The 27,544-nt window shown below is 38.8% G+C and overlaps 1 protein-coding gene and 1 pseudogene across 8 annotated transcripts in view; one reads left to right on the top strand and one right to left on the bottom strand.

Annotated features, from left to right (window-relative positions):
* The window catches only part of BBX (BBX high mobility group box domain containing), a 276,768-nt gene that overhangs the window by 107,443 nt on the left and 141,781 nt on the right, over positions 1-27,544 (bottom strand). The window lies entirely within an intron of this gene.
* LOC120240262 lies at positions 15,441-27,086 on the top strand (annotated as a pseudogene).

Raw genomic sequence — 27,544 nt, forward strand, 5'->3', positions numbered from 1 at the left:
CCTGATGCTTCTGCACTGCCCTTTCTCTGCTATCCCAGACCTGCACACCAGACACCCCTGACTCACTATTCTACAAGCCTCTCTGAACTGCCATTTCTAATAAAGCTGTCTTTATTTACCCCAATTCCTATCTCCTTCTTTCCTAAGCATCTTTATAACCCATCACATTTAATGGCTGTGCCGTATTTTTTGATACTTGATTATATAACAATTATCATTTTTCTGTACAATATAATGATTTCAGATGAAATCCTCCCACAAAGACCCTTGAAGATAATGAACATGCCAGATGCTTTTTTTCTAGATCTGTCAGAGCAAACATACCCATGCTAGACAGGGAGACACTCAGAGAATACATGAAGAAGCAAACACAGAAACAATATTTTTTGCTTTCTAATTATGCTTGTTTTTTTACATTGTTTTGCTAAAACAAAAGAAGAGATGTAATACTTGAAAAGGAAATAGGCAAAGAAGGTAAAGTAAAATCCCAGAAAAAATTGTTCAGAAGGGAAAGGGAGAGACCAGCAGAAACAGGCAAATTGACAAGGCGATGTACTGAATATAATGAAATCTAAGTCTCTACCAAACAGTCGTCGATACTAGACCAAAGACACGTTCTACGTAGCCTTATTCCCGTCTCTGGTTATTTGTCAATGACTCTTATTACTCTCTCAACACAGCAGATCATAGTACCTTCAGCTCACTAGCTCTCTTTTTCTTTCAGAACCAGTCTGCTAACAAACCCTGACTCTGATCCCCTCCATTTCTCTTCTCTAGGTATGCCCCAGGTTGCTGGCTGCTCCCCTGGTCTGACACTGCCACACAGTTTTTAATCCCAGGCTGATCTTCAGGCTCATGGGCAACTCTTTCTCACTTGTCGTATTCGGTGTTAACCAACCCACAGTTCCCATGATGAATTCTCAGGTTTCCCTCAATTCCTACAGATGATGAGTGAATATAATAGTAATAATTAGATATATATGCATATATAAAATGCTTCTATATATGTTGTTTCCTACAGGCCAGAAACTAAGAGCTTTATATTAATTCTTTTAACTCATCACAACAAGCCTAAGAGGTAGGTACAATTATTATCTCCTCTTTACAGATGAGAAAACTGAAGCACACATAACATATAATTTGCCTTTTTAGTTTACAAATTAACAAGATTTTTTTTATTATATGCATTTGTCATATGGGTAGGACATAATCACACTGGTGAGAACTTCATTCACCAGAGGACAAACTACTGGAGTCTCACTTACTGTCAATGCAGCTGGACACATATTTACTGACCACCTAGTAAGGTATACATTATGTTTGTAAATTATATCATGTCCAAGATCACAATGCTAGCACATAAATGGTAGAGCCAGTATTTGAACTCAGGAGGTCCAGCTTCAGAGTCTCATTCCTGCCTATTATACAATACTACCTTCTAATAAGAAACTTTATTATGTTTGCTACAGGCTAATAAACACTTTACACGAAATAATTTCTCTAATCCTTGATACAACTCTGAAAGAAAGGTACTATACATGAAGCAATTAAGAACAACAAAGCTTCAGCAACATGCTTGAGCCACTCTGCCAGCACGTGGAGGAGGGGCTGGGATTCGAACCTGGAATTTCTGCCCCTAGAGCATTCCACCACTTTTCCCTACTGTCCTTCCCACCACAGTGCTAGCCATTCTGAGAAAATGCCTTTGCTTTTGGGTTCACAGGAAGGTCTTTGTATGTGGGAGGTCTCCCAAACCTCCACAAGCTCTCAGTCTGCCAATTCCAAAACTTGCGTCTTTCTTCTTCCATCTTCTCTCAAAGGCAGAGATTCAAGGTCAACTTCTCTCACTCTCATTATCATCATGTGCTTTTTAATCTCTTATCCTGCTACCCTGGGCCACTAGTGTTTCAGTTTCTTTCTTTGATGAACTACTGATAAACTGTCAACAGTTCCTTCTAGTTAATACCTTCTCCTACAGTCTATCCACAATCTAAAGGCTAAAAACCCTCTTTGAATCCCCCTCCTCCCTTTAGCTACTCCTCTTTTCTTTTTTTTGAACAAAGTGGCCTGCAGCCATCAAGCCAGGAAGACTGCCTAAGCTCCTGCCATGTGACTAGCAGCCAAGAAACGGCCTGCCTGGTGCTAACACTGTTCATGGGCTCTACCTTGCACCTTATTTTCTGACTGGGTTCCTAATCTTCTTGGTTCTAAACCCCAGGATTAATTTCCCAGAAAGCTCTCCAACTCATTTCAACTGCAGACAGGCTCTGGCTTCTCTATTATTCACACTCACACCGTTGATTTGGAGCCTCTCAGAGAAAATGTCTTGTCTGGGGCAGGCTTCTGTCTCCACCATTTACCTGGATGCATAGCACTGGACATTCAATCCCCCTGACATAAACCTTTAGAAAACACAGACATTTTTCTTTTTCTTCCCCATAAATTCAAATCTTTGGAATGGCTTCTTGCCCTGATATCTAACCTCTCACCAAGTTCTGACTCTCCTGCCTCATGTATGTGGTCCACTCCTCTCCATCCCTACCACACTGATTCAGCAGTGTGCTCTTCTGGACTATAGTTGTGCTGACTTTAATTCTCCACACCACAAATGTCTGCCAGGCTCTTCTCCTGCAGAAAACTCTTCATTAGTCCTTTAATGCCCTCAGGTAAAAGTCCAACCTTTTTCCTTCATTTAACACACAAGACGCTTCCTGTCTTGGTCCCGGCTTGCTTTTACGGCTCAGGTTTCTCTGCTCTGTTATCACTTTAAAAGCTCTGCCCACACGGAGCCAACATGCCATCACCTGGGATGTGCCATGGTCTCTCCCTTAGCATGCGCACAACTGTCTGCTTGCAATGGGACTCAATCCTGCTTCATTCAGGGCTTAGGGCTGGATCTTACCTCAGGCCTGTTGGCCCTGTCTAGTCTGAGAGAGACGCTCCCTGTGAGTCCTCACAACACCTTACACTCAATAAGCCACAATGAAGTGGCCTGTTTTCTTCTTTATGTCCCAAATGACTGTAATAGAGAAAAAGGGCCATATAACATTCACCATGGTATCTCAGGGCCTGATACAGAGCCAGGCACATTGTGGGCAAATACTTATTCAATCAATGAGCCTCCAGGTCTATCCCCTGTAGTCTATTCCTATCACTCTGTCCCTTGTCCTCACTGTCACTGCTTCTTTTCTATTTCATCCTTACTATGCCTGGCTCTTTCTTCCTGCTGAGACCTTTCATCTCTGAAATTCCCAACACCCAATCAACTAGCATACTCAAACTGCCAAACCAGAAAACCTGGCAATTTTACTTGTTCAGAAACAGCTTCTATTCAGATGTCAAAACGACTCGTAATGAATAATTTGACCTTGCAAGAGAAATGATTATCCATTCCCTATTCTCTTGTAGCCATCACTGAACACTGATTATTTAATCTTCTCTGCACCAGTTGACATACAGCCCTTTAAATTTCAAGAATGACCATACGTATTCTTAAAAAGTAAATGTGATAGGGGCACCTGGGTGGCTTAGTTGGTTAAGCATCTGACTTAGGCTCAGGTCATGATTGCACAGTTTGGGAGTTTAAGCCCCACATCAGGCTCTGCGCTGACAGCTTGAAGCCTGAAGCCTGCTTTGGATTCTGTGTCTCCCTTTTTTTTCCTCTGCCCCTTCCTCACTCGTTCTCTGTCTCTCTTTCTCTCTCAAAAATAAGTAAACATTAAAAAAAAAAAAAGTAAATGTATTACAGTTCATCTAAAATGATTGACACACTTTTTCTGGTTTATATGACTTAGTTTTTTTTTTCTTTTTTCATTTTAAACTAATAATAGGCCTGGATGTCTTCCATCATTCTGATCTCTAATTATAACTTAAAAAAAAAAACCCAAACAAAAAACAAAAAACCCCAAAAAACAAAAAACCAGAAACTGGTTCAGTAAAAAATTCAACAATCTGTGATATCTCTACTTAGAATCTCTACTTCCTAAGCTACTGTTCTTTACTGTAAAAAGACAGCAAGTAAGTTACAGCTAAATGTATTTTACTTAATAAAGCAAAACCTCTTTTTTAATGGCTATAAAACAAAAATCTTAATTTTTCCCAAAGTAAAAAAGCATGGACATATCTTATTCTAGTAGTCATAAATAGTATTTATTGAAATAGCTTATCCTAGCTTCTGCAATGCCTATCTGCTTTACACTCTGGCATGCCAGAATTGAGGTAACTCATTATTTAATAGATTACACATTATAAGGACGTAGGATATTGCTGATCTTTAAATTACCAAATACTCAGGGGAGCCTGGGTGGCTCTGTATGTTAAGCAGACTCTTGATTTTGGCTCATGATCTCACGGTTCATGAGACTAAGCCCCATGTCAGATTCTGTGCTGACAGCACACAGCCTGCTTAGGATTCTCTCTCTGCCCCTCCACTGCTTGCTAGCTGGCACATGCACTCTCTGTCTCAAAATAAATTAATACACTTAAAAAATAAACATTAAAAAATAATAAATTCCCAACTACTCAGAATACTGCATTGAATATATGTATTTAATAAATATTGCTTAAAATTTATGAACTTAATGATACTATATCAAACTGCACATTTGCTAAGGAAATTAATTAGAATGCATAGGGGATATTACTACAATTATATTTTTTGTTTGGCGTTAAGAAAACTATGCTTTATACTTGCTTCACCACTGGTGAAATTTTTTTTTCTAAATATATTCCGATTTTCTGACTTAATATATAAGATACAAAAGTACTTATTTGCTAATTCAGAGTCAGAACAGTGCCCTGTTCAGAACATCAGCCATTCCTTTTACATTCCTTTTAGGTGGTATATTCTTTTCAAGTGTTTGGGCTGAATGTGCTCTAACCTCAGTGCCCCAAGTATTGAAAGCTTGTTTTTATTTTAAAAATGCATTAAATTTATGGCATTTGTTTCAAAAAGTTCTTCACATCACAGAATTAACACACACAAAAAAGAAGTTTCTGTTTGTATATCATTTGCCTTTTTTCCTTTTAAAAAACCACCCAAGAAATATAAATAGTTAGAAATTTTAGTATTAATTTTAGTATGAGTCATTTTTGTATCCTCCTTCCTTATGTTTTTCTCTCATTCACAGTGTGAGAGTGGGCATTACCCACAAGATACATGTTTACTGAGGCATCTTGGAATATTTTTCTTACAGCCTAATTTACATAAATCTCCCTCTGCTGGCAGAATTTTTATCTTCGGGCATCCTACAGGTAATGCTTTATGGTACAAACAAAAGCTCCTCTATAAAGAATTATAAACTATACAAACCTGGCAAGTCACTTAAAAATATTTTCTACACCATTAAGGATTATATTTGGTGATTTTAGAGAGAAGTCAAGAACTGAGTTAAACACAGGAATTTTCAAATTTAGTATCTTTTTTCTCCCTAAGCAAGATTCTTAATTCTACTAAGACTATTTCTAATTTAAGTTCTTTTTGTCTTAATTTAAATTTTATTTTTTAAGTAAACTCTACCTGTGGCAGGGGGTTGAATTCATGACTTCGAGATCAGAGCTGCATGCTCCAGGAGTCAGCCAGGGACTAGACTGCTACCCATGAGCCCACACGGCTTTCCTCCCCAACCTCTTTACTTCCCCAGAGATGGCAGTTGTTTTACTGACATATCTATGAAATTCTGTCTTGATTTTTAAAATAAAGCACTTTATAATATGGAATTTCAATACATTGTACTAATAAGTTCTAAACATCTTCTAGTAAGAAAAATTGGTAGTTATTAAAACCTCTTAAGCTACCTTAATTGCTACCTCTCATAACGTACCACCTCGTGATTTGCAAAGCCTTTACTGCATACGTCCATTTATTTAATATTACACAGTCCTAAGAAGTGAGTATAATTATGCCCATTCTACAGCTGAGTGAGAGGAGCCTCAGAGATACTTCCCAATGCCATTAAGGGGTAAACCAAGGACAAGCCTAAGGACACAGGTATTTTCTTCCATATAACTGTATCACTGATTTTAGTTTTTAATCAATATATTTATATGGAAGGAAAGAAATTGGTTTACAAGGCTTTTTAGCATTTAATTAGTCAAATGGTATTTACTTTAGCTAGAGAATTCCCAAGTTTCCATTCATATTTCAAAATCGTCCTTCATATGGATTTAGCCACACTAAATACATTGTGGGAAGGGGAGAATCAGGGCATAAGAAAGCATGTGTATCTGTGACTCAGTGTACTTTTCCTCACTTTGCATTTTGTAAATATTGTTGTTAGGGCTCCTAAAGTGCTCTCAGAAGTCGTTATGACTGGCAGCCCTGAGTGCTGCGTCTTTCAAAACAAATCTGCTTTATTGATGGAGAGCACATGCGACTCCATCAAATTATTCTGAAAGACAGGGTGGAACAAATAACGTGATTTCTCAACTAACTTCAACATTCTGCATCGAATACAATAGGCAGGTCACAGTTTCACGGATATCATGAAAGCCTGTCCTTTCCACATGCAACACATGTAATGGAAGGGCGCTACAAATCTGCCATATAATTCTAGAGCAGCGCATAACTTCCCATGTTTGTTGTACAGATTTTTAAGCACAAGCAGTAATTCAGAACATATTTAGAACCAAAAAAAAGTCCTTACACATATGCCCAAGTATTTACTGGATTTTTTTAAATATGTAATAATATATGGTTTGAGAAAAAAAATGTGGGCAAGAATTTTGAGAAAGAACCAACTGGAATAAATAAGCTTTATCACCCTGATTTTAGGAAAAAGATAAATAAAACCTGTCATTGTCTGGTGCATATTAAAAAATCATAGTTGAACAGCAAATGACAGACATATTATCTATATCCCACGAAAGCATTTTTCAAACTGGAAAGTAAGGCTCACTGAGGAGTCAAAAAGTTCTGCTTGCTGAGCTCTCCCAGCTGTTGGGATTTGAGAACTACCAAATCAGTACTTGAGAGGTGGGCAGATTCCTACAGCTCTTATGTAGCTGCTCGAGGAAGACCTCCTGATCCCAAGTCAACCTTTTAAGGGCCTATTAATGGACTAGTATTAAGTGAGATGACACTGATTATGAAAGATGAGTTGGGACAATAAAGGACTTATTGGCAAGTGAGGTCTATATAATAATGAAGCAATTTGGGAACTAGACAGCATGTAATAGAGTGCAACAAATGTCGTCCAAACCATCAGGGAATAGATAGTATATAATAATAAGACATTCTTAGCACCCGGATTCTTGGTGATTACAAAAGCCACTGGGAGAATTGAGGCAATTCTCTTAATTCACTTTGATGACCCCAATCTGTCCCACTGTTAACTTTAAACTAGTGAGTGAACTCATTCCCATCAACAAGGACACAGCGAGGGGTGAACTCCAGGTTCTGGGAGCTTCCTGTCTCTGCACTCTTGGTCAACTCAGACCTGGCTTCTGTTACTCTGGGCATCAGCAAAAATGGCCCTTTGAAAAGCTCCCCCCCAAAAACTAGTCAGATCCCTGCCATGTTGTTATTTAAGACCAGGGTAAGGTCTGCAACTTACCACAAAATGAGACAGCTGGGAGGAAGTCAGGTGGCTGGCTATTCCGGAAATCTCAGGCATGACTTAAGAAGAACTGGTGGGCCCTTATGGAAAAGTGATGCTGAAGGGACAACAGAACTGGAATGGTGTTGGTATTCATAAGGAAACTGGTCAAAGATGATCTGAGACAGGTGTGGTGTAAAACTGTTTTGCTTCTCATACTCATTTTACATGGAGAGAAGCAGGGAACTAGAGGACCAATAATAATAACTGACTGGGACTGAAGGTACCCAGCATCTAGCCCCGGCTTTCACCTTGCAAAAAGAGAACCATCTAACACGAGGGCTTTTAAAGGACAAAATTAGCAACTGACGAAGTAGGAAAACTGTGAAAGGCCTACAGCATTGGAAGGTTGTTCTAGATGACCTTGAAGGCCCATTATGCCACTCTCTGATATCTTCAGCTGCAGCCAGCCTGCAGAGCCCACTGGCCCCCTCGTGTACACAGGCCCCTGTCTCCCCTTCTCACCTCCTACCAGGAAGATAAAGACACAATAATTCAGCTTTCACGGCCCTCATACAGCCTTTACACTGATGACAATTTCTTACCCATATCCGTGGGTTTAAAAAAGTTGCGACGGCTGTTTTGTGTATTTTTCCTCACATTGTTTTTCTCAGTCTATGCCAACCCCCTTCCACCATTCATTAACTGGATTCTATACTTTTTTGAATGTTCTGTATCTTCACAATGTTGGTTTTTAATTAATAACACTTTAAACACTTTCTATGTGCTTTCTTAGAATCCCACAATGAGAAAAAATTAACTTTTCTAACATTTCAATAAAACTCTCCTAACATCTTTTTAGAAAGTTTACGGTAAAGTATTTTTTTTCCTTAAAAGAAAAAGTCAATTTCTAATAGCTTCAATTCAAGGCCATGAGGCCTCTAGTAATTTCTTTATTTTATAAATAATTCAGTGTGTTTTTTATAACAAAGGAGTTAATCTTTCAGAGAGTAAAAGGTTCAGATCACTAACAGGTTGACAGAATCAAACCACCTTAAGCTCTACTTTTGCATTTATTAGGAATCACAGGAGCCACATCTGTCCTCTGCGTAAGACACTGAAAAATTTGAACACTACAATATGCAGCTCAGACAGGTAATAAATGTGGCCAAATGTAGGCCTTTAAATCCTGGCCACTTTGTATCAATCTAAACCATTCACGTGCCAAGAGGGGAACTAGCTGGACCACAGCAGAGCTCCTTCATGCTGGAAAGATGAATGGGGACTTCCAAGCGCCCCACACCTTCCAGCAGCCAAAGGGGTCTGTCCTTGACAAATCAAAGTGCTCAATTATTCACTATACCAAGTCCAGTCAACTATTATCACTTTGCTTTCAATACCTATCTTCCAGAACAGTTCCAAAAACTTTTCTACCTAAAAATTACCACATGTTTATAGTATTTAGAACTCATCATCATAATAGGTTATACTTCATATTTTGGATTTACAAAGTTAAAAAGAAATGCTATTTAAAGAAACAATAATAAACACTTCTTTTTCAGAAATTTATTTTCAATTTAGAAAAGTGCATTTTTATTGTAAATAAGAGAAGATTTATAGAAACTGAAAATAGAATTTTCACATATAAATAGACACAGAGAATAGTGAGGCTAAGAATGCCTTTTATGTTTTGATTTCTAGACGTAAGGCCCTAGTTTTTAAAAAATTTTCTACGTTTATTTATTTTTGAAAGATACACAGAATGTGAGCGGGGGAGGGGCAGAGAGAGAAGGAGACACAGAGCCCCAAAGCACAGAGCCTGATGTGGGGCTCGAACTCAGGAACTGTGAGATCATGACATGAGCCAAAGTAGAATGCTTAACTGACAGAGCCATCCAGGCACCCCCTTAAGGCTCTATCGTAACTATAATCATTAATTCATTTAATCCTCAAAACAACTCTGCAAAGTAGAGTTCCATAATTACGCACATTTTATAGGTAAGGCGACTGAGGCTGGGGAGGACCTGCCTGCGGTAACATACCTACAAAACTAGTATACTAAACACCGGAGTTCAGACTCGAGTGTTCCAGCTACCACACTACACTGCTATTCAATGCTTCTTGGCTACATGTGGGTGGCTGTAGAAGCATGTGGAAAACAGTAAACCCGGCAATTGCTGCAGTACTTTTTTTAAAAAGGACTTTTTAAAAGATGGCATTAAATGAAAAAGGCTCCTGTTAAATCCTCTGGAAATCAGGGGGCTCAGAGGTAAAACATATTATGATTACCTTTGTCAGCTTTAACCTGTGATTTTCTTTTTCAAGTGTCATGCACCGTGTACTGCTAAAGTGACTCAGGGTTTAACTTCATTTTAATTAGCAGTATGAGCCTGAACTACAATTAAATCATTGCACTAGTAGTTTATAAGGGTCATACTATTACATATTATTGAGTTCATTTAATGACTTCTGTGTAACAAGTAAATATTAACAAACAGAAACCAGGTACATATTTTGTTGGGTGATTCCCACCCCCCCCCACTCTTTGGCTGATAAGTATTTTACAACTAAGCTTTGCTTTATTTAGTATTCCCCAAATAATATACTAGAGTCCATGTTATACTAACTTACCAAAATGCCAAAAGTCATTTAAGCAAACAGCTACATAGAACCCTAAATCCTTATTTCTCTCTCCTCTATTATTTCAAATCCCCCTAACTGGGTGGGTTAAAGCAAAGTGTATTGGAGGTGGGAAGGAGTATGCAACGGCTTTAACTACCTTCTTCATAAACATAACAGGATCTGAGCAACTACCACTAGCTAGCTTTTGGTATTCTCTAACTCTAGTACCTGCTTGGAATGCTCCTTAAACATCCTACAGTCAGAAGTTGCTGGCCTAGTACCTAACACCAAAAAGATGAAATTCTTCAGAATGCATTAAAATGGGGAGGCGGGGGAGATGCATCATCAGTTACTCTTATGTTAAAATTGGACTCTACTATTTCTAAAACAGAGAAAAATAAACCAGAAAGGTTCTCAAGGTTATTTCTAGATACTGGACTCTGAAATATAAATCTAGGCTCACTATGGAACTGTACAATGTTAGGCCTGAAAGGGACCTTCAAAATCAGAGTCCAACCCCACCAATTTAAAGATCTATAAAACTAAATCCACAAGAGCTTAAGTTTAAAGCTAAATGTTCTCAAGAAAAAAAAAAAAATAATAAAAAAAAAATAAAGCTAAATGTTCTCGGGGCACCTGGGTGGCTCAGTGAGTTAAGCATCCGGCTTCAGTTCAGGTCATAATCTCACGGTCACTAGGTTTGAGGCCCACGTCAGGCTATGTGCTGATAGCTCAGAGCCTGGAGCTTGCTTCGAATTCTGCCTCCCTCCCTCTCTCTGCCTCGCCCTTGCTCATGTTCTGTCTCTCTCTCTCTCGCAAAAATAAACATTAAAAAAAATTTTTTTTATTATGTGGAAACTAATTTGACAATAAACTATTTGTAAAAAAAAAAAAAAGAAGCAGAAAAAAAAAAGAAAAAAAAATTTTTTTAAAGCTAAATGTTCTTACTCTCTGAGTTGGTATAAAGTTTGGGTCCCTTTTGAGCAAATAATTATTGTTGCTTAGTTACCTTTTTTTTGTACTAAATCACAAACATCTGATTGTTTTAAAGCTGTATTATTAAGACAATTGGGTAAACTGCTCTTTTTAAAATTCAAAATCACCCCATTTACTTAAGATGACGGAATGACCTTTTTGGTTTCCTTCTTCCCCTCTACTTTCAGCCTCTGAAATGAACTAGATCAATCAATACAGGAAAAGCTTCTGAAGGGTGATTTTATTCTATTATCCTAATGAGAGAAGTCACTGAAGAATGGAGAAGGCAAGAAATGATCTATTTTGAGGGCAAGTTACAATTCTCCAGGTTCCTTGCTATTTTAAATAATAAAATATCTCAAGGAAAAAAAATACCAACAAGAAGCCTTATGGCCACAAAATGTAGGAGAGCAAAATTGTGCATGAAAGTTTTAACTGAAAATCAGTAAAGATAAAAATCAGAAAAGTTGAATGAAGGATTCTCTGGTTATTGGAACTTTTGCCCAAACACAACATTAGTCCGAGTGCTTAAGGACACAGAGAATTCCTGTAAGGCATTACGTGGGCAATCAGAAGGGTGGAAATCAGGGTCCACCACTCAGGCATGGTAGCCTGCATTATCCCCTTACAGATGTGGCACTGGCAGCAGTTGATGAAGGCTGAGGAAGAAAGGGAATGGTGTGTCTTTCACGTAATCTTCAGCAAAGTCAGCTGAGTTTCAATCCTGGATAGGTTTTTTCCTCCCTTTCCTTGCTTCAATTTTATTTAGAAAAATCATCCTGCTTAGGCTGTTCAAGTGTGACGCTGTGACTAGCCTAATGTTGCCGAAAACTGCCACCCTTGATATCCCTTACAGCAAGTACCAGATTAAATACCCTCTAGTTACTCAGATCAAGGTAGCTTTATGCCGCTTCCAAGAACAAGAACTTATCAAGCTGACAAATCAGTGTCTATTTTCTGTCAGATATTGTCTCCCGCTAAAAGGATTTCTTATTTCTTAAAACTTATTCTCCATTCTGGCAGCCTTCTGTCAGTCTACTGAAGGTCCTGGCTCCGAAAGCTGCTAAGTTCTTATTTCCCATTCTCCAGTTTCTCCATAGAGTATACTGCTGACCTCTTCTACTGATCTGACAGTAAGTTATCTAAAAGCCATTTGTAGTGACCCTACCACAAAATTAGGACTGCATTTCTACAAAAGCCAACTGTACTTTCTAAAACAGCTAATTCAGTTGCCTGTGTTTTAAAACAACTCATAAAAAAGGATTGTCATTACTACAGAGCTACTTTTTTCCCCTTTGTCCACAGACAGAAAAAAAGATGAAAGGCAGGAAGTGGCCTAACTATCAACAAGCAGTTCTCCTTTGAAGACAGATAACAAAATTCTGCAGTTAAAAGTATATTTGTACTAGCAAAAGTTACTCTTCTTGAACAAATTCCAAATACAATATCTGTCTTTGATCTCCGAAAAGCATTTTTCTTACTGTTCACAGCAGACGTTAATAGTTCAGTTAGGCACCCCACTCCCAACTATGGGTAGAAAAAATGTTCCCTAAAATTCAGTCATGAATTATTAGCTTTATTTGTCAGCCAGGAAGTAGCTGCTTAGGATCTGCTGCCGTTGCTGCCCACTATGATGAGGTAAAACTTGTCAGAGTGACAGCACCCATCTGACCCCCCTGGCAAAGCCTCTCAATTCAGTCTGTGTGACGTCTCACAGTCCTGGAGAGTCATTCAGCATCTCCTGAAACAGGAACTGTCCTATTATCTCACTAAAAATATACTGCAACTGTAAGAAACATTTCTGAGGACCTTAAACCTAAACAGAGTTGAAGTTTCATGTTTTAAAATAGTATCTACTCTTGACCTTTCACATTTCCTATTACAGCAAAAATCTAATAATAATATGTAGCTCTGATAATGAAACAAGCCTATTTTAAGACATTAAAAATATCCTTAGTCTACATGCTCCATTTTAAACAATTAGGGAAGATAAACAGCATTACATCATTTATTCAAAAAATATTTTCCTTAATTTCCATAGCTATTGCTTGTGGCTCTTTTGATACAAAAAGAAAACAAGAAACACTGACAAATAAAGCTAAAGTTCTGGGGAAAGCTCTGGTCTTCAATAATGAACAACCCTTAAAGCTCAGTAAGTAAAGAGTAACAGTAGTGTCTAACTGAATCCTAAGGAAGATTTGTAATCCTGGGTGAAAAGCCCCCTTCATGACATTAGAATTTTTCTGGGCAATAAGGAAAAGAAAATCTTCCATGGAAAAGAACTATGCTTTTAAAGTTAACACACGTTATGTGTGTGCACACACGTGCACATACACAGACTCTCCGAGTTCAGAGCTGACAGATTGATGGGTGTTAGAGACCTGGACCTGCAGTTGAACAGAATATTCCATGCTCTTGTAACATGGTTTTCTTTGAACATGTCCCCAGAAGCCAAATCTAACTTTTGAAACTCATCCACAAAGCCATCACTTAGTATATTCTTGGCTGGCAGATTGCTAGCTTAGCTTCAAAACGGAGTATTAACCACCTAAGCATGTGAACACGTGAGAACTCACAGCATCTGCAGTGATGTCCTAGGAAGCAGAAGGGAAGAATGATAACCCAAAGTGTCACTCTGTCAGCATCAGGCAAATGTTGGCATAAATAAATCCTTACAAATACTCTGAGGATTTCCATCTCTAGCAAAAGAACTATTTTCTTTTCCCTGAAGGAGGAGACTGTGCCTTCCAACCTTATCAAATGGCAGTGATTTTACAGATACATAGGGAAAACATAAAGAAGTATACATTCGTAAAATGTACAACTCCACATGCCACCAAACCATGAACTGTACCATTTTTGTGAAATACATAGAAAACACTAAAATAGGAAGGAAACTGGGTGCCTGAGTGGCTCCAGGGGTTGAGTGTCCAACTTCGGCTCAGGTGATGATCTCACAGTTCATGGGTTCAAACCCCACGTCAGGCTTTGCACTGACAACGCAGAGCCTGCTTTGGATTCTATCTTTGTCTCTCTCTGCCCTCTTGCACTCATTCTCACTCACTCTCTCTCAAAAATAAACATTAAAAAAACCTTTTTAAAAAAAATAGGAAGGAATTCTAACAAGAAAGGACATAGGGAATGAGATCATAAAATCAATGAGTAAAAAAAAAAAATCCTTAAATACATGTATAGTAAGATTTATAGTCTGTAATTCTAATTTAGAAGAAAACAAACTGTGAAACTGTATTCATGCCTAGAAAAAATAATGAAATAATAAAGAGGAAACTGTTCACAATGGATATGAAACTGGATATGCACGGAGGGGGATTTCTATTTTTTCTTTGTGCTTTTCAGTGTTTTTGACATGTATAATTTTATAAGCAAAAAAGAAAGCCAGTAAGATTTATTTTAAAACCAAATATGTTAAGTGTAACTTAATAGAGAACAAAGTGGCAGGCTTCTGAGGTACCCAATCAATACGCTGCAGTGGAGAGTCATTTTCTCTTTCGCATCCTGTCTGTGGCCATGTGACATCTTTTCACACTTGCTTAATATTAACTGTTTCACTACGTAATAAACTGCAACTATAGCAAATGGGCCTTTTTTTGTCTGTAATTCAATTACTGTGGAAGTAATTGTATTGTATAGTTTGAGAATTAAGATGTGAAGCATATACTTGACAACATACACAGAAATAAAGCAGACTCTTCACATATCATATCCTAATTAAAAGTGAATCTACAAATTCCATTCTCTGTTTATATCAGTTATCCTGACTCATTAGTCAATGAATGTTCTGGGTCTCCTGGGACAGTACACACGTTGTTCCGTCTCATTTCCAGGTAGGTTATATGACTTCCACATCGTGATCAAAGGGTAAAAGTTGATTTGCTGAAGTGTATTGCTTGGCCCCCAGAGTATTTGATTCATATAGCTACTATGACATTATCACCTTGAATTGAAATGTTTACGTCTGCAGGTTTTCTTCCACACTTGATTTGCATGCTTCCTACAAGAATGCATTCAGTAAGTGATAAATACATGAATGAACTGTCCTAGAAATAACTAAACTTAGAGACAGATATTTGAGGAATCACAGGGAATAATCTGTAATCTCTCAAGAATGCAAAGCACTGAAAGAAAACCAGTAAATGTTCCTTTCTTAAGAAAGACTGCTAACACTTTTAGTCTTTCCTTCCTTCAACCCTATTACATCCCACCCATATTCCTAACATCTTCATGAATTTATTCGACATCAGCCTTAAAACAAAACAAAACGAAAAAATTCATAGCTCTTTCATGAAGATGATGCTGAAGGTGAAGAAGGAAGCCACTACCCCTCCCAAAGCCGAAGCCAAAGCAAAGGCTTTGAAGGCCAAGAAAGAATTGCTGAAAGGCATCCACGTTAATAAAAAGAAGATCCGCACATCACCTACATTTTGATGGCCCAAGACACGGAGTCTCAGAGCAGCCCAAATATCCTCAAAAGAGCCCCCAGGAGAAACAAGCTTGACCACTATGCCATCATCAAGTTCCCCCTGGCTACCGAGTCAGCCCTGAAGAAAACAGAATATAACACACTTGAGTTCATTGTGGATGTCAAGGACAACAAGCACCAGATCAAACAGGCTGTGAAGAAGCTCAATGACACTGACATGGCCAAGGTCAACACTCTGATTAGGCCTGACCAAGGTCAACACTCTGATTAGGCCCAATGGAGAAAAGAAAGCATATGTTCAACTGGCTCCCGACTAGGATGCTTTGGATGTTGCCAACAAAATTGGGATCATCTCAACTGAGTCCAGTTGGCTAAATCTAAATCTAAATGTTTTCACCATGAAAATAAAAGTAAAAAAATATATATGTATATATGACATATATATAACATATATAGAATATGTGTATATATATAACATATATATACCTATTATATATTTAAAACCTCATTTTTCCTCTCTAATTATCCTTTAGATTTTGTGAAACTGTACTGCTGCAAAGAATGATGAATGTATGTCATTTTGGTTTTTTTTATTACATTATCATTACCTGCTGAGAGCATGCTTTAGGTAGCTTCTTCTATGATATAGACTGCCTTTTATAGCCAGCAGGTGTTAGACTCTGGAAATGTATATCTATAGCCACACTGTTGCTAGTCTTACACTTTGGGAAATAAAATTTACTCTCACTTAAGCAAATGAGTAAAACTACCCATGAGACGATTTACCTTAACAAAACAGTAAGTGCAGAGGTCTCCAGAATTTCTACAGGACTGCAGTACCATCTCCCTTATTCTTTATGTATGTGGCATGCTTCCTCAAAGTCCAAAGAGCAGAGGGGCGCCTGGGTGGCTTAGTCGGTTAAGCGTCCGACTTTCGCTTAGGTCATGATCTCGCGGTTTGTGGGTTCGAGGCCCCAGAGCCTGGAGCCTGTTTCAGATTCTGTGTGTCCCTCTCTCTCTGACCCTCCCCTGCTCACGCTGTCTCTCTCTCTCTCTCTCCTAGAAATAAATAAAACATTAAAAAAATTAAAAAAAAAAAAAAAAGTCCAAAGAGCAGAGACTTCCAATTACTAATCTGGTTCTGTTTAACTTGCAGGAATATCATATACTCTAAATCAGCATTTCTTAGTGAGGCAGGTTTTGAGACTCCAGGTGAGATAATTCTTTACTAGGCAAGACTGTTTTACTCACTGCTGAGTCAACATACATCTCAAGTTCCTATCCCTTCCTATTGCCTCAACCCTCAATCCCAGGTGGTAGCATCCCCCAATCTGAGATAAATGATGTCTCACAAATTCCATATACTGTTTGGGAGGTGGTATGACTCCCTACTAAGATTCAGTCCTCTAAATAAGCCCAATATATTAAAAAAATCATATTGGGACACCTGTGTGGCTCAGGGTTAAGCATCTTTTTTTTTTTTTCCTAATGTTTATTTATTTTTGAGAGAGAGAGAGAGAGAGAGAGCAGGAATGAGGGAGGGGCAGAGAGAGAAAGCAGGCTCCAGGCTCTGAGCTGTCAGCACAGAGCCTGATATGGGGCTGGAACTCATGAGCCCTGATATCATGACCTGAGCTGAAGTCAGATACTTAACCAAGTGAGTCACCCAGGCGACCCAAGCATCTGACTCTTGATTTCAGCTCAGGTCATGATCTAACAGTTTCATGAGTTCAAGCCCTATGTCAGGCTCTACATGCTGACCGTGCACAGCCTGCTTGGGATTCTGTCTCCGTCTCTCTGCCCCTCCCCCGCCAACTGTCTGTCTGTCTCTCAAAATAAATGAATGAATGAATAAATGAATGAATTTTTAAAAATCATATTTTAAAGGTAATTTAAGCTTCCAGAAAAATAAGCTTCACAGAGTTTATCCCTCAGTGACTACATTAACCAACACCACCATCACCCACCCCGCCCCTCTCATTTCCAAGAATATGAAAGGCTTGCCTACACTATATTTGTGAGGTATTCTTGACTAGCCTGAATATGTTATTTTTTCTTATTTGAGAGACAGCACAAGAGAGGGGCAGAAGGAGAGAGACAGAGGGAGAGAGACAATCTTAAGCAGGCTCCATACACAGCACAGAGCCCAACACAAGAGATTGATCCCACAGCCCTGGGATCATGACATGAGCTGAAATCAAGAGTCAGATGCTCAACTGACTGAGCCACCCAGGTGTCCCCAGCTTGAATAATTGCTATGTGGCCTCTGGTCATTTATAATCCTAATGCCATAAAACTTCTATGTCTGTTCATATTTCATGTCTTGTTTGTGTTGATTACCTATGAGCTACCTAAATTAGTCTGCCTTGTTGAAGCTGGTTTCTAAGGGCACCTGGGTGGCTCAGTTGGTCAAGCATCCGACTTCTGATTTCAGCTCAGACCATGATCTCACGGTTGGTGAGACTGAGCCCCAGCCCCATATTGGGCTCTGTGCTGACAGCTCAGAGCCTGCTTGGGATTCTCTCTACCACTTTTCTGCCCCTCCCCTGCACAGACTCTATCTCTCAAAATAAATACTTAAAAAAATAGGTTTCTAAAACATTATTTATCTGCAATACCACCATGCTTCCACTATTCAGTTACTTTTAAAAAAGTATTACAATAAGGGAGGAATCACAACAGTGAAATACATGTATAGATGCACACTCCAAAACTAAGTATGAAATAGTTTTGCAAGTTTAGGACCTTGTGGTCAGCCAAGCAATGCAGAGCTGACAGCCATCTATAAAATTGGAGATACAAATCTAAAAAGTTCCAGAAGAGCAACAAAGATCCAACTTGTTCAATTAATGAAGATTATTTGGAATTGTAAATCTGTATGTTTTTTAAATAGCTACAAGAGCTGACTGATCACCGAGTGAGGAAGCTGAACCACAAGTGAGTCCCTTATCTACAAGGGCCACAGATTCCATAGGACCTGTCAACACCTGAAGGGGTGTTAACAATGGAAGAGCAAGACCTAGGCATTCAATAGAATCACAAATGTCTCCTATAAATATTGAATACACTGCCATTTAAGTGGTTTCTGACTGAAAACCCAGCCTCCCTCTGGCAGGTGCAACAGGTCCTAATGCTTTCATCATTTGGCCCTGTCACCAGTCAAGCTAATCAACATTCTCATTTTAATTGGAAACCACTTCACCCTTGCTTGTCGCATGTCTCCTGCCACTTGTACTCCTCGTCCTCTTTTTAGAAAGGCTAGGCTTCTGAAAAATTTGGGGAGAGATACTCCTTGAGATGGTAAATAAGTCCATTCAGAGGTAAATCTAGTTAAAACAGGGAAGTCAGATGTGCTCATTTATGCCACCCTTCAACTCTGCACTGTAAATAATTTTTCCAGACTTACTAACAACCAAACTGCCCATGTGGCCAGTGAGCAAGGTTTGGCCTCTTCGGTCCTCTGTCATCAAAAACTGGGACTCACTTGTCAATGTCTGACTGGCTTCTGGCCACAGTTATACTTATGGGATCAGCAGGAGGCATCTGAAATCCTAAACTATGTTCTGGTACACACTTGTTCCTTCCAGCCTGCCTTCCTTGACCCCTAGGAATTGGGCCTGACTTTCTCCCTGGAACTGTTCATTGTTATCAGACTTTCTCCTTTAAAATGCCCATTCCACACTTAGGTGGCTCAGTCGGTTAAGCCTCTGAACTTTGATTCAGGTCAGGATCTTAGAGTTTGTGGGTTCCAACCTCATACTGGGCTCTCTGCTGACAGCTCAGAGCCTGACGCCTGCTCCTGCTTCAGATTCTGTGTCTCCCTCTTTCTCTCTGTCCCTCCCCCACTCACACTCTGTCTCTCTCACTCTCTCAAAACTAAACATAAAATAATAAATTTAAAAAATAAAATGCTCATGCCAGGTCCTCCCAGGCTGTTATAGACTGGGTTGTTCCATGAGACAAGGGAATCAAGTAACAATAAATTAACAAACTTTAAACAATGGTTTTGGGAAAGAGTGATTTTTAATGGTTGATTCTTCATGGAGGAATTTTAAGCATGTGGCATCAATATAAGAGGGGCTTTTCTGGATTTCCCTCAGGACAAGTCCAGAGGAAAGACAAAGCCTGGACTGTACTAACATCTTGTTTTTGTTTGTTCATTTATTAACTTGTTTTCTTTAGTTTTTCCATTTCATAAAGACACAATCCAAAAGGAAATAATCAAGAAGTCTGTTGCTTCTGGGATCTTTTCAGTGCTGCTAGCCACACATCAGGTACTTTTTTTTTTTTCTTTTTTATGATAATTTATTCTGAGAGAAAGCAAGCTTGAGCCAGGAAGTGGCAGAAAGAAAGGAGAGAGAGCATCCTGTGCTGTCAGCACAGAGCCCAATGCCTGGCTCAATTTCAAGAACCATGAGATTGGGACCTGAGCTGAGATCAAGAGCCTGAATCACCCAGGCCCCACATGTCAGGTGCTTCTCAAAGAGGCTACACTGTATTCATCTGTGTATGCCCAGTGGCATTACTGTGCAGGCCACACATTAGGGACTTAGTAAGTGTTCATGAAACAAATCCACCCGCAGCCAGGGAGCCGGAGAGCTTCCACTCTCAGAGAAGCCTGCTCTGAATCAAACTCCAGGAAACTGGAGCCTAGATATAAGTAAGATCAAATTATTACCATGGTCTGTAAGTTCCATACAAATTTAAAAACTATGTATCTTTTACATCATCCTTACAAAATAAGACATCTGCTGAATAGCAAGGCTATAATCTATATAAACTTAAAAAAAATTTGCAGGAGTGGATTCAATAAGAAATCATAATAATACTGATTTTAAAAGAACCACATAAATCTATAGTCCTTATTATTTTTTCTAACCTTAAAAATAAATTCAGCTTTGAAAGAAATCCCAGACTACCCTGCTAAATACTACTTTAACTGTATCTAGTGCTTCATGTGGTTTGGTATAAAGGTTAACAGTGTGGACTCTCTTGTTTTTTCCTGGATTCATAAACCTGGATCAACAGATTATTAACTGTGTGCCCTGGGGCAAGTAAATAACCTAACTTTTCTGCGCCCTGGCATCTCATCTATTAAAAAGGGTGGTAGCAGTGTCCACCACATGGTGAGGATTATATACACATAAACTGCTTAGAGTACTGTCTTGCATATAAAAAGTGTATATATACCTTGAGGATTTGCTGTTAATATCATAATGACTGATCACAGAATATAAAACTCAAATCAACTTGAAATAAACTATAATTAACAAGCATTAATCATTAACCTCATACAGCCAAAAAGTAACAAATTCATCCAACCTTACTGAGAACTTACTATAAACAGATGCTTTGCTAAGTTCATTTATGCCACTTTAAAAAAAAGTTTTTACATTTATTTATTTTTGAGAGACAGAGCACTAGTGGGGAAGAGGCAGAGAGAGAGGGAGACACAGAATCCGAAGCAGGCCCCAGGCTCTGGGATGTCAGCACAGAGCCCAATCTCAGGCTTGAACCAATGAACTGTAAAATCATGACCTGAGCTGAAGTCAGATGCTTAACTGACTGAGCTGCCCAGGTGTCCCTCATTTATGCCACTTCAATCCAGTACTCTCCTTAGTAAATATTACAAGTGAAGGAATATCTCTGCATTCCAAAATTCTATGGGTAGAATGAATGGGGAAAAGCCTAAATATAAACAGTGAGAGAACAGTTTAATAGACACAATTTATAGTGACTAAGAATTTTGTGTAAATACTTTTATTGACATTGAAAAGATGTTTAGGTAAAAAAAAAAATGGGGACAGGTTAAATGGGACATAAAAAGGTTAGAATTTCTTTTTTTTTTAAATAAAAAGACAGTATAAATATGTGCTAATATATGCACAGCCATAAAACAAAAAACCTGGAAGAATGAATGCGAAATTATTCACAACATTAATTCTAAATGACAAGATTATGAGTGAGGTTTTCTGGTTTTTGGAAACTTTATATTGTAATTCTAACTTAAAATACAAATCATTCAAAACCCTCCAAAAATGTAAGAAAACACTGGGATATATTGTAGGCTTTCATAAACAATAAGCTTTTTATTTTTTTAGAGAGAGCAGGGGGAGGGGGCAGAGAGAGAGAGAGAGAGAGAGAGAGAAAGACAGAAAGAATCTCAGGCAGATTCTACACTGTCAGAGCAGAGCCCAACACGGGGCTTGATCCCACAAACCATGAGATCATGACCTGAGCCGAGATCAAGAGTCAGATGCTTACCCAAGTGAGCCACCAGGTGCAGCAACAATAAGCTCTTTAGAATGATAATTGGCTAAAAACACAGATTAACCAAATCATTCACATACTCATATGCACTATTAAGAATAAGATTATTAACGTGTTAATAATTAACTATTTAGAAAATAAACTCAAATGCTAAAAATGCTCCAAAGGATCAACCCAGTGATGCTGAGAATCTTAACTTTAAAGGAACTTTGGAACCATACCAAATATGTAATCTGTATCAATGTCCGATACCTGACAGAAAACACGTGCTATTTTCTAACTGATGGCTCAGGAAAATCACTTTCTTTCTATACTTGCCATATTAATTTTAGATGATTAGGGAAGCAGGCTTCTCAGTGTTGCTGATCTAGGTTACCAAGGTCATGTTGTGCTTGGGAACATGTCAGGGATGTTGTAGAAACATTCTGTACAATAAATGAGAGATACAACAAACTGCCAGATTAAAAACTCTTCACTTGAAGATTTTAAGGTTTATGAGTCCAGACAGTCACCAACAACCCACCTTCAGAAAAAGATCTACTCCTTTTCGATTACACTTGCTAGCCAAGAATGCTGTAGGGCCAATTCTAAACATAATTATAAAGTGCCATCTAGTGGATGTTTTTATAAGGTTTCTCTACTTAAACTTCAATGTTCTGGAATAGACATTAGAAAAAGTACTCTAGGTGGATAAAGGCACAAACTTCCAGTTAAAAAATAAAGTCCTGGACTGTAACGCATAGCCTAGTGGCTATAGTTAATACTAATGTAGTGTATATTTGTAAGTTACTAAGAGTAGACCTTAAGAGTTCTCATCACACACACACACACAACTTGTTTGGTGATGGATGTTACCTGCACTAAGTGTGGAGACCATTTCCCAGTATTTACAAATATCAAACGTCATGAATCATCAGGGAAACGCAAATCAAAACCACAGTGAGGTATCACTTCATACCAGTCACAATGGCTAGTATCAAAAAGACGAGAGGGGTGCCTACGTGGCTCAGTGGGTTAGGCATCTGACTCTTGATCTCAGCGCAGATCTTGATCTCTTCGTTTGTGAGATGGAGCCCCATGTCGAGCTCTGTGCTAACAGCACAGAGCCTGCTTGGGATTCTCTGTCTCTCTCTCTCTCTCTCTGCCCTCTCCTCTGCTTGCACGCTTTCTCTCTCAAAATAATAAACTTAAAAAGACAAGAAATAACAACTGCTGGTGAAGATGTGGAAAAAAGGGAGCCCTTGTGCACTACTGGTGGGAATGTAAACTGGAACAGCCACTGTAGCAAACAGTTTGCAGTTTCCTCAAAAAATTAAAAACAGAACTACCATACAAATCCAGTAATTCCACTTCCGGATATTTGCCTGCAGCAACAAAAGCACTAATTTGAAAAGAAAGGCATATGCACTCTTATGTTTTTTTGCAGCATCACTTTATAGCAAAGGTATGGAAGCAACACAAATGTCCACTGACAGATGAATGGATTAAAAAATCATGGTACCTACATGTATACACATGCGCATGTGTGCACACACACACTTATGGTACCTACACATCCACACACGCACATGCGCGCGAGCGCGCGCACACACACACGACACACACACAGAGGAAGATCACTCAGCCATAAAAAAGGAAATCTAGGGGCACCTGGGTGGCTCAGTCGGTTAAGCGTCCGACTTCGGCTCAGGTCATGATCTCATGGTTTGTGGGTTCGAGCCCCAAGTCGGGCTTTATGCTTACTGCTAGCTCAGAGCCTGGAGCCTGTTTCAGATTCTGTATCTCCCTCTATTGCTGATGCTCCCTTGCTCACGTTGTGTCTGTCTGTCTGTCTCTCTCAGAAAAAAAAAAAAAAAAAAAAATTCTAACAGCCTGGATAGACCTAGAGGGTTTTATGCTTAGTGATAAAGTCAGAAAAAGAAACACATACTATATGACTTCTATATGTGGAATCTATAAAACAAAGTGAACAAATAAAACAGAAACAGACTCAATACAGAGAACAAATTGGCATGTATCAGAGGAGAGGTGAGTAAGATAGGTGATGGGGATTAAGAGGTACAAACTTCCAGGGGTGCCTGGGTGTCTCAGTTGGTTAAGTGTCCAACTCTTGATTTAGGCTCAGGTCACGATCTCCCAATTTGTGTGATTGAGCATGTCAGGCTCTATGCTGACAGCAGGGAGCCTGTTTGGGAGTTTTTCTCTCCCTCTCTCCCTCCCCTGCTCGTGCACGCTCTCACTCTCTCTCAAAATAAACAAACATTTAAGAAAAAAAGAGGCGCAAAGTTCCAGTTATAAAACACATAAGTCATGGGGATGAAACAGTGCAACACAGGGAATATAGTCAATGATATTATATCTTTGTATAGTGACAGATGGTAACCATCATGGTGAACATTTCATAATGTACATAAATGTTGAACTACTGTTTGTACAACTGAAATTAATATCTTATGTCAATTACACTTCATTTTAAGCTTTCAAAAAAAAATACACCTCTGACTGATAACACTGTTTTGATTCTCAAGTCAAACCTCTGCCGCCACCACCACAGAGAATAAGGAAGAGCCCAACTACCTCATAAGTGGTCCAGGACCTACAAGGACAGCCTACACAACTTAGAAAGAAAATCCAATTTAACAAATGTGCTTTTATACTTCATTTGATAATCAAAGGTAAACATTATTATATTAGGAAAGTAATTACTAGTCCCACTGCTCGATGCTATATGAAAACAAATTCATTGGCCTAAACAACCTACATCTGATATCTGGAAATCAGTAGAGCTTCTAGCAAAACCTTCAAAGTGGCACCATGTCCTTGTAGGTCCAAGATGCATGGGACCTTTTATCATTAGCGGTGGCAATAACACAAGCTATGACCAATTAAAATGAAATTAATGAGGAGAATTCTTTAATGTGAAATAAGTACATAATCAAGGCAAAGTGGAAGGCTGGGTTATCCAATCAGATATATATAGTTTTAGTCTGTGATAATTCAGATAAAAGTGAAGGCCTAGATATACTCAAATGAAATCTACATCTACCTAAATCTTCCCAGATATAGACTTAATATTTAGTCTTCAGAAGCAGAGTCTATACATATTTTTAAAAGCTTCTGACTATCTAGATATTTTCAGATTCCCACATTATAAGAAATGATCAGTTTATTTGGAGAGCATCCTACCCACTGGCGAAATGAAAAGTTCTGACTTATTTTTTTTTAATGCTTTTTTATTTTTTAAATTTTTTTTTTGAGAGTCAGAGAGAGAGAGCACGAGCAGGGGAGGATCAGAGAGAGAGGGAAACACAGAATCCGAAGACAAGCTCCAGGCTCTGAGCTAGCTGTAAGCACAGAGCCCGATGTGGGGCTCGAACCCACGAATGGTAACCTGAGCTGAAGTTGGACACTTAACCGACTGAGCCACCCAGGCGCCCCAAGAGTTCTGAATTTAAAAAGAGTTGCCTGACACCCGACATAATGGATTTTTTTAGGAAACTATGCATGTTTTACTGCTGTTCCTGTGTGTCATATTTAATTTATCGGATAATATCTGTTTAAGGAGCTACTCTCCTAAAATGAAATGCTTCCGTTTTTAGAATTGATAGGAACTGGAAATCCAGTCTTTGCAGGTCACTGTGTCCTCCAATTTACAGGTGAGGAAACCAAGGCCCATAAGGATCAAAGGTTAGCTCAAGTTCACCAAACAAGTAAGTGGCAGAGGTAAGATCCAGGTTTTTTGACCACAAAATTAGAACTCTTTCCACTGTATGATACTACATTTTTATTCTTCTCTAAGTAGAAATGGAATGCTTCCCTTAAATTCTTCTTAGATACCATAGCTGCATTTTTACTTTATTACTGTTTTTTTTTTTTAATGTTTTATTTATTTCCAGGCGAGAGAGAGAGACAGCGTGAGCAGGGGAGGGTCAGAGAGAAAGGGAGTCACAGACTCTGAAACAGGGTCCAGGCTCTGAGCTGGCAGTCAGCACAGAGCCCGACGCGGGGCTCGAACCCACGAACCGCGAGATCATGACCTAAGCGAAAGTGGGACGCTTAACCGACTAAGCCACCCAGGCGCCCCGCTGCATTTTTACTTTAAAATTTAAAAGGTCTTTGTGGGTAACTGCTCCTCACATGTGTATGAAAGACAAACAGAGCTGTTATTAAACCTGTGAGTTTCTTCAAGATCAAAGAAGATCTAGTGGAGTGTGGACAACGCTGCTTCTGTGGAGCAATTTACATCAATGACTTTGACCAGGGACCAGACCTAGCAGTTACTAAAGTAGAAACTGTTACTGTTTACGGAGAGAGAAGGAGCCATTTCTGCTTCTCACCAGTATTGTCCTTAAGCTTGCATTAGCTGAGGAGACACATTTCCTCAACAGGTGCTGAAAAAGTGACCAGCTATAAGCAGAACTTCACAGATCGACCTTTAGTATTTGAAGAGAAAAAGATATGATTTCCCTCAGAACTGCCATTTTTACTTCTCCTCATCTCACAGGGTAATTACAAACACACCTCATATTTAGCTCTGCATCAGTTTCCACTTCCAGGGTCTGAAACTTTTATCTGTGTCTTCCTGTCAAATGTGGGGCAAAGACACTTCTTAATTTTTAAGCTATGGTTAAAAGTGTCCTTTTTGTTATTGTTTTGCTGTTTATTTCTTCCTACTTATTGGAATGTATTTCTGACATGGTAAAAACACCCCTAAGAGAAAGTCTAAAAACTGGATTCAAATACCGAATTTAAACAGAAGCATGCCGTGGCTAAATCATCTAACCTCTGACTCTCTGGTTCCCTCCATCTGAGCCTGGAGAGGCCCCTCCAGCTCTAAATTATTCTAAAGCTATATTTCTTGAAACACTCTACAAAAGATTTCAACACAACGGAACTTAGCAGGCCTGTTCTTAACACTACTTCTCCAGCAAAGGCTTTAATACAAATCTGAGGGGTGTAGTGATAGGACCAAATCTAAAAGGAGTTCTTTGTAGGTTTTAAGTGAATTGCTTTTGAGAAAGTCTCTGCAGACATCTTACTTTGGCTCCTCCTCTATACAAACTGCTGTGGGAGCCTAAGAAAAGCAGCTTTCAAACATGCAAGTGTACAGATTTGGTACTGCTGCCTGCAGGCTGCGACTGCTGCCAGGGGACGGGAGTGAGTCAAAGCAATTCTACGCATCGCACGCCTCAATGTCTTCCCTTTACTTGGCAGCTATACACTGGGAACAGTCATCCAGCTAAATGTCAAGAGTCCCAAAGTCATTTCTAGTGCAAAGGTTTCCAGTATGAAACTTCCAAAATGATTTAACTTTAAAACAATTACAAAGGGGATCTTTTTATCTTATTATTATAAGCTTGGGATAATTTGTGAGAAATTAAAAAGGGTACTGAGATAATGACTTAGGAATTATACAATGTGTGCATTTGAAAGAACATTCAGATTACACCTTCTTGGATCAAAGGCACTACTGGAAATTATTAAAAGAATAAAGTAAAATCAACAGGCATAGTTTTTAATACTATTTATAGTCTGAGAATTTTCAAAGATATTTACCTAAGAATGCTTGTTTTCAGGTTCTTCTAACACTTATTTCCAATTTTTAAGGCATTATAGATTGATTTACTTGCGGGCTGCTTTCCCTTGAAAAATACAATTTATGGTTTTGGTCAAATTACATCATCTGTAAGTTTGAATGCAC

Source organism: Hyaena hyaena, unplaced genomic scaffold (genome assembly GCF_003009895.1).
Source record: "Hyaena hyaena isolate Hyena2069 unplaced genomic scaffold, ASM300989v1 scaffold_251, whole genome shotgun sequence".
Taxonomy (NCBI): Eukaryota; Metazoa; Chordata; class Mammalia; order Carnivora; family Hyaenidae; genus Hyaena; species Hyaena hyaena.